Source organism: Petaurus breviceps, unplaced genomic scaffold, assembly GCF_028583685.1.
Source record: "Petaurus breviceps papuanus isolate PSGF00001 unplaced genomic scaffold, PetGlider_PUasm1.0 90842, whole genome shotgun sequence".
Classification (NCBI taxonomy): Eukaryota; Metazoa; Chordata; class Mammalia; order Diprotodontia; family Petauridae; genus Petaurus; species Petaurus breviceps.
This window is the reverse complement of record NW_027187358.1, coordinates 9,319,911-9,330,332: the sequence shown is the minus strand read 5'-3', so window position 1 is coordinate 9,330,332 and position 10,422 is coordinate 9,319,911.

Below are 10,422 nucleotides of genomic sequence, written 5' to 3'. Positions count from 1 at the left end.
GTCTTTTCTCACCTCCTTCTCCTTGGCCTTTCTGCAGCTTTTGACACTGTGAATCCTCCCTCTTCTCTTTGATACTTTCTTCTCTTTAGGTTTTTAGGACACCACTTCATCCAGGTCACACTCACTAATCATAAGTGTTCACAGGGGTACATTCTGGGCCCTCTTCTCTTCTTCCTCTATATTTCTTCACTTAGTGATCTCATCAGTTCCCATGGATTTAGTTACCATTTCTATGCTGATGATTTTCAAATCTGTCTTTTCCTACCTTGATTTCTCTGCTCCCCTCTAGTCTCACATCTCCAGCTGCCTTTCAGACATATTGAATTAAATGTCCAGCAGACATCCTAAACAACATGTCTAAATCTGAACTCCTTACCTTTCCCCTTCCACCCTATCCTTTTCCAAACTTTCCTATTACTGTTGAGGGCACCACCACCTTCCCAGTCAAAACCTAGGCATCATCCTTGATTCTTCACTATCTTTCATCCCTCCATACCCAATCTATTGTCAAGGCCTGTCAATTTCACCTTTTGCTACCGTGGTGGCATGCCTCATTAGCTCAGCTCCCAGGGAGGCTCAGGCTAGAGGATCTCTTGAGCTCAGGAGTTTGAGATGCAGTGGCCTATGTATACCAGTGTCCACACTAAGTCTGGCTTTAGTGTGCTAAGCTTCCAGAAGCAAAGGGCCACTAGGTTCCTAAGGCAGGGCAAACCAAAACTCTGATGCCAATCAGCAGTGGAATCAGACCCATGAGTAGTCCATGCACTTCCAGCCTGGGTGCCACAGGGAGACCCCAGCTTAGACAGATAGATAAATTGGGTAAATAAATTAATGATATGATTTGGCAACTATGCGGAGAATGGATTGAAGAAGGAAGAGAATGAAAGCAAGGAGATTAATTAGGAAGTTATTCTAACAGGCCAAGCTAGAAATGATGAGGGTTTAAACTAAGGTAGAGATTGTGGGTAAAGAGAAGTGGGTAGATAAGAGAGACACTGTAGAGGTAGATTCAATTGTTGTTGTTAGTCAGTCATTTCAGTCGTGTCCCACTCGTCATGACCCCATTTGGGGTTTTCTTGGCAAAGATACTGGAGTGGTTTACCATTTCCTTCCCCAGCTCATTTGACAGATGAGGAAACTGAGGCAAAGTGACTTACCCAGGGACTCACAAATAGTAAGTGTCTGAGGTTAGATTTGAACTCAAGTCTCCCTGTCTCTAGATCTAGTGCTCTATCCACTTTGCTATCCAGCTGTGGTAGAGCATTCCAAGCTCCTATTGGTCTGATCAGACACAGTCAGGCATGCTGTAACTTGACTCTCCTTACTCATCTCCATCTCGTTGAATTCCTAACTGCCATCAAATTTCAACTTAAATGACCCCTCCTTTAAGAGAGCTTTCCTGATTCTCCCAGATGTTAATACTCCCCTCCATCACTTTGTGTATGTGTGGGTGTAATATATATATTTATATATATACATGTGTATATATATATATATATATATATATACACACATATAAAAAGCTATATGCCAGGGTGGCCAGGTAGCACAGCGAGTAAGAGCACCGGCCCCAGAGTCAGGATAACCTGGGATCTGGTCTCTGGTATCTGGGCTCTGATACTTAGCACCACACCCAGAAATAACTGGCTGTGTAACCTTGAGCAAGTTACTTAATCCCAATTGCTTAAAAAAAAAGCTATATGCCTATATACAACATGTATATAGGCATATATGTATATACATATATGTTTAATATATACATGTATACATATATATACATATAGGTGGTACAGTGGATAGAGTGCCAGGCCTGGAGTCAGGAAGACCTAAGTTCAAATCTGGTCTCATACACTTACTAGCTGTATGGGACCTTGGGCAAGTCACTTAAGCTTGTTTGCCTCAGTTTCCTCATCTGTAAAATGAGCTGGAGAAGGAAATGGCAAACCACTACAGTATCTCTGCCAAGAAAACCCCAAATAGGGACAAAGCAAGTCAGACTGAACTGAAAAACAACTGAATAATACATACACACATACATATATGTATATATGTGGAGGGGTGTATATGTGTATATGTATGCATGTGTTTAATTGTGTGTATGTATATGTGTGTGTATACTTCCTATATTTGCAAACCTATTCTTTCCCCTTAAAAGACTGTAAACTCCTTGGCAGCAGAGACCATCTCACTTTTATTTATACTTCTTTTCCTACCACCTAGAACAATGCCAGGCGTATAGTAGACATTTAATACAGATTTGTTGCTTGATTAAGTATTAAAGCTTTTCACATGATGGATGAGCTTCCTTGGGACGTAGCCACTACCCCCTCTTCTTGTAAAATCTATACGGCATCTTGTTCGATATTTGGTAGAAGAAATTCCTGTTCAGGTACAGATTTCACTTCTGAGGACTCTTCCAACTGCAGATCCTGTGCCCTAAATGAACATGACACAATTTCCCCCACCTTGGAAGGAGGATTGCTTCTCTTAAGTCCGTGTGTCTCCAAGACTTTTGATTTTAGCCAGATTCTAGAGGCTTGATAAGACAGTAGAACACCAGATTCCTCTGGTTGTTGTCAGGCAGTTCTGAGGTCATTCCTGGACTGACCTCAGAGCTGGCTGGGGGCTGGGGGCTGGGTCCAGAATGCAACAGGGCCTGCCTTCAGGCCATCCCTGTGGGAACTATGTTTCTGTCCATACTGGAAGGGCCACATACTTTTCTACAAAAGTGGGGAAGGGGAAACATTGCCCCAAGAAGAACTTTATCTAGGGATGATCTTGGTGACCTCATCAGTCAAAGGTGCACATGAGGAGCCAGAAGGGGAGATTCATTCAAGGGACATGTTTTCTCTTTTTTTTCCCCCACACCCTGACCCAGAAAGCCCTTCATGACCTCTGGTTCCATGGGCCCCGGGACAATTCAATTTTACAAAGATTTATCATCTCCTATGTGCAAGGTGCTGTGCTAGGTACTAGTTATATAAAGATTAAAAATGAAGATGAAAAAAATCAGTGAATTTATATTCTCCTGGGGTGGGGGGCAGAGGAGAAGTGTGACATGTAGACGTTACCTCTAAACCTAGGGTCATATCTTCATTTCAAACAAATATCATAAATTTGTCTGGTGTAGACCTTTCAGGGGATCAGAGATCTAAAAATAGAAGATTCCTTAGAGGCCACTATTTTACAGTTGAGGAAACTGAGGCTAATAAAGGGTAAATGAGACATACGCCCATAGAGACACTGGAAATGCGAGGCAGAGGCTGGAACCCAACCCAGGTCCTGTGACTCCAAATTCAGTGGTCTTCCATCTGTACCGTGGGCTTCTCTGCAGCATCTCCTTATATGTAAAATGGAAGGGATAGACTGGGTCAGAGGGGTCATTTGCTCAGTCTACTGTGACCGGCAACATCATGGAGTGCTGCCTGAGCCAGATGGAAATATAATTGGGAAAAATATAAATGAAAATACAATAGAACATAGATGATGTTGTACAGTTTAGTGGCTGCCATTTTTATATAAGTCTGGTGGGACTATGAGTTGGAGGGAGGCAGGGAGGCATTCCTAGATAGGAATGGAAGGTTGAGCCTGCAGTCCCAGCTCCTGAGTTTAAATACTTTCTGCAGCAACTCACTTGATTTCTCTAGGCCTCTGCTTCTTCATCTGCAAAATAAGAGAATTGAGCTAGGTGTCCTAAAAGGACCCCTCCGGCTCATGTACTTAAGTCCCAAAAGTCCCTATAACTCTGTTCTGTGATTGTAGGCAGTCTATGTTTCTTAATGAGTCTGCCCCTCCTTTTCTTGGCCCAGAGGACACCGTCCTATGACTGTGCTGAGAAAAGGCCCTTCCATCCTTTGGAAGGTTAATACCACCTTTAGGATTTGAATGGTTGGGACCTTGGACCTTCCCCTCTTTCCTACATCACAGCTATGGTAAGTGACTACATATTGTGCCACTACTCAACTCTGAGAAAAACTTGAGGCCCCCTGGTCTGCATTTTCAAAGGCTCTGCCAAGCATCCTGACTCTGGGAGTGCCTGCTACCACACCAGCTGATACATGGTCAGACCAGGAATTGTGGCTTCCAGCAGGTCCCCAGTTGCCTAACTCCAGGGTGGTTGACTATTGAATATTTTTTATTCTCTTCTCCTTTGCAATCCCTTATTTGTAATGTGATGGATGCAGCCTATTCATACCAAAACACTAGAACAGGGATTCTTACCCTGGGATTCTGAAGAGACTTCAAGGGATCTATGAACTTGGACAGGAAAAGAAAATAATGCAGCTTTCTTTCCAACCTCTAACTGAAATCATGCATGTTCTTCAATTTTGAATGTAGGCAATAAACATTGCTGTATTCTGAGAAGAGGCCCACAGATTTCATTAGATTGTCAGAAGGGTCTAATAAATAAAAAACTTAGGAACCCTTGTTCTAGGAAGATTGATATTTGAGAGACCAGGGTTCAAGTATTGGCTTTGCCCCTGATTCACTGTGTGATCTTAGGCAAATTGTAGGAGCACTGTGGTGGCAGGGTGGATAGAGTTCCAGAGTCAAGAAGACTTGAGTTCAAATTCAGCCTCAGACACTTACTAGCTGTGTGACCCTGTTTGTCTCAGTTTCCTCATCTGTAAAATGAGGAGAAGGAAATGGCAAACCACTCTTGTATCTTTACTAAGAAAACCATAAAATGATGTCACAAACAGTCCTACATGATTGAAATAACTAAACAACAATGGCATATAAAAAGCCATAAAGTAGGTATAATGTGTGATCTTCACAAAAAGCCTGTTCCACAGTTCCCCAGCAATGACAAGTCTGTTGTCTTTCACTCTCAATGAAAAAGCAAAGAAAGCAACCAGAAAGTATTGGCCTACTAACAAGAATTCACCCTTTTCAGAAGTCAGGTTCAAATTTGGACAAGTCACCATCACCTCTCTGGGACTCAGTTTCCCCATCTGTAAAATGAACTAGGTGACCTCTCAAGTCATTTCCAGCTGTAAATCCTATAATCCTATGATATCAGATCAAATGAGAGAACCTGTTAGGTAGACAAGGCAAGGAGTTTGTTTTTTAAATCATTGTTGTCATTTTGTCATTAGGTGTTGGATATACAAATACAAAGAACGGAAACATTCTCTTCTCAAGGAGCTCCCACATCGGAGACTGGTCCTAGTCATCACCTCATTGCACCTTCACAATGATAGGCTGTGAGACAGGTCAGACATTTGACAGATAAAGTAACTATAAATACTGGAGGTATACACACATACATACAAATAAATACACATACATATATATACATATGTAAATGTGTGTGTGTGTGTGTGTATTTTTTCAGTTGTCTGACTTTCTCTGTCCCCATTTGGGGTTTTCTCAGTAGAGATACTGTCCTCCCTGCCCCTGCCACCTCCCCTCCCCCGCATATATCTCTTTCCTCTGCCCCATGGAGATTCTAAAAGGACATAGGAGCTAAAGGCAGCAGGGGACTAAGCGGAAGACCTTGAGAGTGGCTCTCTGGCCCAGGTACCCCAGTCATTGCTGGGACACTTAGCTCCGACCGACAGTAGAAGGAAGGCTGGCCATCCAGGCATTCTTTACAAAGTACTCCTATCATCCCATTTTCTCCCCACCACCTATCTCTCCACATACAGTAGCCTGATGGAAAACACCTTTGGCCTAAGGGGGAAGAGGGAGTATAAGCACAGCTGTGCCAGAGCTGGTTTGTCCAATTTTCACAGGGAATGTTTATACCTTGGAAATTATTAAATACTACAGATTAGGACTTGGTTTATTGTTCTATTGATCAAAAACCACCTGTAGGAGTGCACCCAACTTGATTAAAATATAACTGGGAAATATTTAATAAAATAAATAAAAATACAATAAAACATCATATTGCATTTTAAAATGAAGCCAATACAAAGCCTTTGGGATCCTTACGCATGGTTTATTGACCCTTGTTTCCATTTGTGTTTGATTCCACTGGCCTAGACATAAGAAAGTGAAGACGAAATTGTTAATGATGCAAATTAAACATTTCTGGAGAGTCGATTGTTAAAAATTTACCAGCATGCACTGGGGTACGAGGAAACATCCCAGGCCTCAGCCCTTTGGGAAAGGGAATGGGTAGGCTTAGGTCCTTTCTTGTCAGCTTTGGGAGAGAAGGGATCTGGTTCATAGCAGGAAGGACTAAGGTTTTAGGAAGCATGTCCTGATTTGGGCCATGGTCAGCTATTGAAAACTGGGCCCCCAATGGCCGAAGCTAGGGATAAAGGATGAGCGGCAGCAAACGTTCTGCACTGCTTGGCAGACAGGACAGCCCTCGCGCTGTCTCCCCTAATTTTCCCTGGCACTTGTTGAATTGCATGGCACTGAAGAAAGTGAGGGCTTTGTCTGCTCGTGTACTGAGTATCTCAAACAGGCTAGACTCATCTCCATGGTGTGTGACTTGATGCATAGGGGATGGGGGAGGAGCCTAGGGACAGCTAGCGTTCCTGAAAAGATCTGGGGCATTCACAATCACTCAGTCAGTCAACAAGCAATTATTAAATACTGTCTACCTGGAACTGCACTAAGTGCAAGTGATAAAAGAAAAAGAAAAAAAAGGCAGACCCAGGACCCGTGAGGAGAAAGGCTCCCATGGGCTCCCTCTGAATGAAATTTCAGAGGTTCTGCTCCAGTCTGCCATCCTCACCAGCATCTGGGTGTGAAGCTGCCAGGCTGAATGAGAGCCTTCTTTGACTCGGAATGGCCCATTGTGTGGGGCTCCAAAGCTTGCAGCTACCAGCCTCCAGTCACCATCTCCCCTTTTGCTGGCAGAGACTCCAACTGCTATAAGGGATGGGAGAGGGGGATGGGATGCGGAACCGGCAACTCTGGGGCTCAGATCCCCCAGCATACTCTGGCCTTGTGACAGGGCAGCCGGGGAAGGCCCATGCCCTGACCCGAAGCAAGAGACCATTGTATCAAATGGCTTCTTGGAACCCAGAATCTGAGAGGAAGCTCCCCACTGTTGGCCCAACTTCCCAGGTCTACCCCTCCTGGAAGCCCTCCTGGACTTGCTTCCAGGCTGAATGGGCTCTCTGTCCCCTGGCCCTGGGCACATTCTTCTACTAATTGAGATGCTGGAACCAAGTCAGGGGTGTTTGAGAGGCTTCAAAGGACATGCAGTAGTGCACGGCTATTCCAGGGCCCCCTCCTCCCTCCCCGCTTTAAACCCTCCCCCTCTTCTATACTGAGCTTTATGGCAGCAGGACCAGGATGCTCAGAGAGGGAGGAGAGGGACAGACAGAGCCCATGCACACAGCTCCCAAAGGCTCTCCGGGATCCAACCTGTGTAGGAGGCAAGACCTGACTCAAAGGAGGTAAATGCTGACAGGAGCCTCTCATTCTAATCTACCCCGCCTCATTTAATAAAGAGGAAACCCTGGCCCTGAGGAGGGAAATGGCTTGTCACACAGAGAGCTAATGACAGAGCCCAAAGAAGGACCCATAACTGACTCTCAGGCCAGCCCATTCCTCATTAGGTCATGCTCCTGTCCCCTAACACCAGGCCACTTAATGAAGAAGAAAGAATACTCTATTTGGAGTCAAAGGGCCTGTCCTGAAAATCCTCCCTTGGCCACTTACTACTTGTGGGACTGAAAAATTCAATTCAATCAATCTCTTTGGTATTGTTTCTTCATCTTTCAAATTAGTGTGTAGTCCTGGATGATCTCTGGGGCTCCTTCTTGCTTCAGAGGCCGTGATCCTAGGACACTTGTTGGCTTTCAGAAACGAACAAGGAAAGAAAAACCAGCCCTGAGAACTGGGTTTAGATAAAGTTAATATTACCAGAAAGAGAGTCACCTGATGATACAGAACAATTCCTCCCACTCCAAAGCAACAACAACAAAAACCAAATCAATCATCTGATGAGAGGCAGCATGATACAGGGGTCCACACTCTGGCTGATTAGATAAAGCACCTTTTTTTTTTTTTGCTTTTTGGAGGGCAATTGGGGTTAAGTGACTTGCCCAAGGTCACACGGCTAGTAAGTGTTAAGTGTCTGAGGTCGGATTTGAATTCAGGTCCTCCTGACTCCAGGGCAGGTGCTCTATTCACTGCGCCACCTAGCCACCCCTGATCATGATCTTTTATCCTCCCATCTTTCCCTATGCCTCTTGACACCAACCCTATTCTTCACTCTCACCATGATCTCCATTTCCTTTATCTCTCAGTTCTTTGCTCCTTCACAGGCTACACTCCAAAATATAATTCATTAATTTCCTACCCAAACCCTCCTCTGTCCAGACTTCCTTGTTAATATTGAAGGTGCCACCATCTTCTAGTCCAGAATTTCAAAATTTGGGTATCTTCCTATAGTCCTCACTCTCCTTCACTCCATGTATCCAATCACTTGTCAAATCTTGCCATTTCCACATTCACAACATCCCTGCCTATGTAGCCATTCACACTGTGTGAGTAACTGTGTGAGTGTTCAGGTCCTCATCACCTCTCCCCAGCTTGCATCAAATCTTTTGCCACTCTGATCCATTTTCTAAACATGGGCCAAAGTAATTTTCTTAAAGGATAATTCTATCATGTTACCTTCCAGCTCATTCAATGTTTTCCAATGATTCTCTGTTGCCTATTGGATCAAATATAAAGTCCTCTATTTGGTATTTAAAACTCTTCACAATCTGTCCCCTTTCCAGTCTTCTTATATTTTCCTTTCAACACATTTATGATTAACTTACACTGGTTTGCCTCATAGTTCTTAAAAAATGATACTTCCTCTCCAGTCTTCGTGCCTACCTATGCCCTGGTGTACTCTTGTTATGGGCATGGGAATCTGAAGATCATCCCTGCCCCTTGGCCCTTTGATAGGCTTTGGTGACTCTGAGAACCTTCCCTGATTTGAAAATATACTTTTCCCCCTAAAAGGCTGAATGTGGTCACATGGAGCCTGTGGCGGGAGGCTTGTTTTTCAGGAACACCCACACCTTGCTGCTTTGTGATTGGGCAGTGGGTCAAGAGGGTTGTTGCATTCTTTGAGCCAGGAGAAGGTTTGCTTTGGGACTCACTTTGGAAAGAGTTGTGTGATTTGCCTAGATGAGACTCTGGGCAGCCATTGAGAGCCCCCCAGCTTTGAAAACCCAGATGTTGGTAACTTCCCTCTCTGGTAACTGACTAGGTATGGATGTAATGGTCAGAGAGCTGGAAGCCTGTCCGGTGATCTCTTTCTCTGTCCGTATTTTTTGTCTGCTTGTAGCTTCTGTTTGTATTCTCTGAAGTTCAGGGTGCTGACCTTTTTACCCTGAACTAGGTAAATGATATATGTTTGATTAAAGCAAGATTGTTAACCCATTTTGAGTTGCTTTCCTTTAGAAAAGCAGATCTAAGAACCTGTGCTAGCAGCCACCCTGGGTATGCTAGGGTGCTTGCTGCTACAACTCTATGTCTGGAATGTTTCCCCTCCTTCACTCAGTCTATTAATATCTCTGCCTTCTTCAAGACTCAATTAAAATCCTACTTTCTACATAAGGCCTTCAGCCACTTGAGTATTGCCCTCTAAGATGACCTTTCATCTACTCCATGTGAAATATTGTGTGTACCCAGGTATTTCCACATTGCCTCCCCTATTAAAATGGGAGCATCTTGAAGGCAGAAACTGTTTTTGAATCCCCAGTTTTTAGCATTGCTCCTGGTATATAGAAAGTATTTAATAACTACGTATTGATTGAGTGATTGACTAACAATCCATACACATTTACAATGAATTGTAAGGACACATAGAAATAATATTTGTATTATATGCTATCTGGCCTTATTGTTTACTGAAGTTTCTTCCATCAGTGTGTTGTATTTTTATAATATATTTTATTATATTTTCACTAATTAAAATTAATGAAAATATAACATATATTTTAAAATATAAATAGTCCAGATAACTGGGGGTTGAATATAAACAGGAAGTTTAGGAATAGTCTCTGAATTAGATGAGTCAGTGTTCGTGTGTGTGTGTGTGTGTGTGTGTGTGTGTGTGTGTGTGTGTAAGAGAAAACCAGACTGAAAGGAATAGGTGGATAGGGCCTGGAAATTTTGTCTAGCTTCCTCGTCAATGCCCCCCTTCCCATTTACCCATAGCTCTTTCATTCCCCATTCATATAGCTCTTTACAAATATCTCACTTTATCCTCAGCAACCTAGGAGGTAAGTGCTATTATTATCCTCATTTTAAAGATGGAGAAACTGACCCAGAAAGGAGTTTAATGAATTCCCTAGAATCACAGAGCTATTAAGTGTCTAAGGCCAAGGTTGAACTCGGGTCTTCCTGACTCCAGAGTTAGGTCTTTAACCATTGTACCACCTAGCTGCCTCTCGTGGCATTATCAGAGCAAAAGTCGTGTAATCAGAGTACCTAAATTGGCAGCCAGACTCT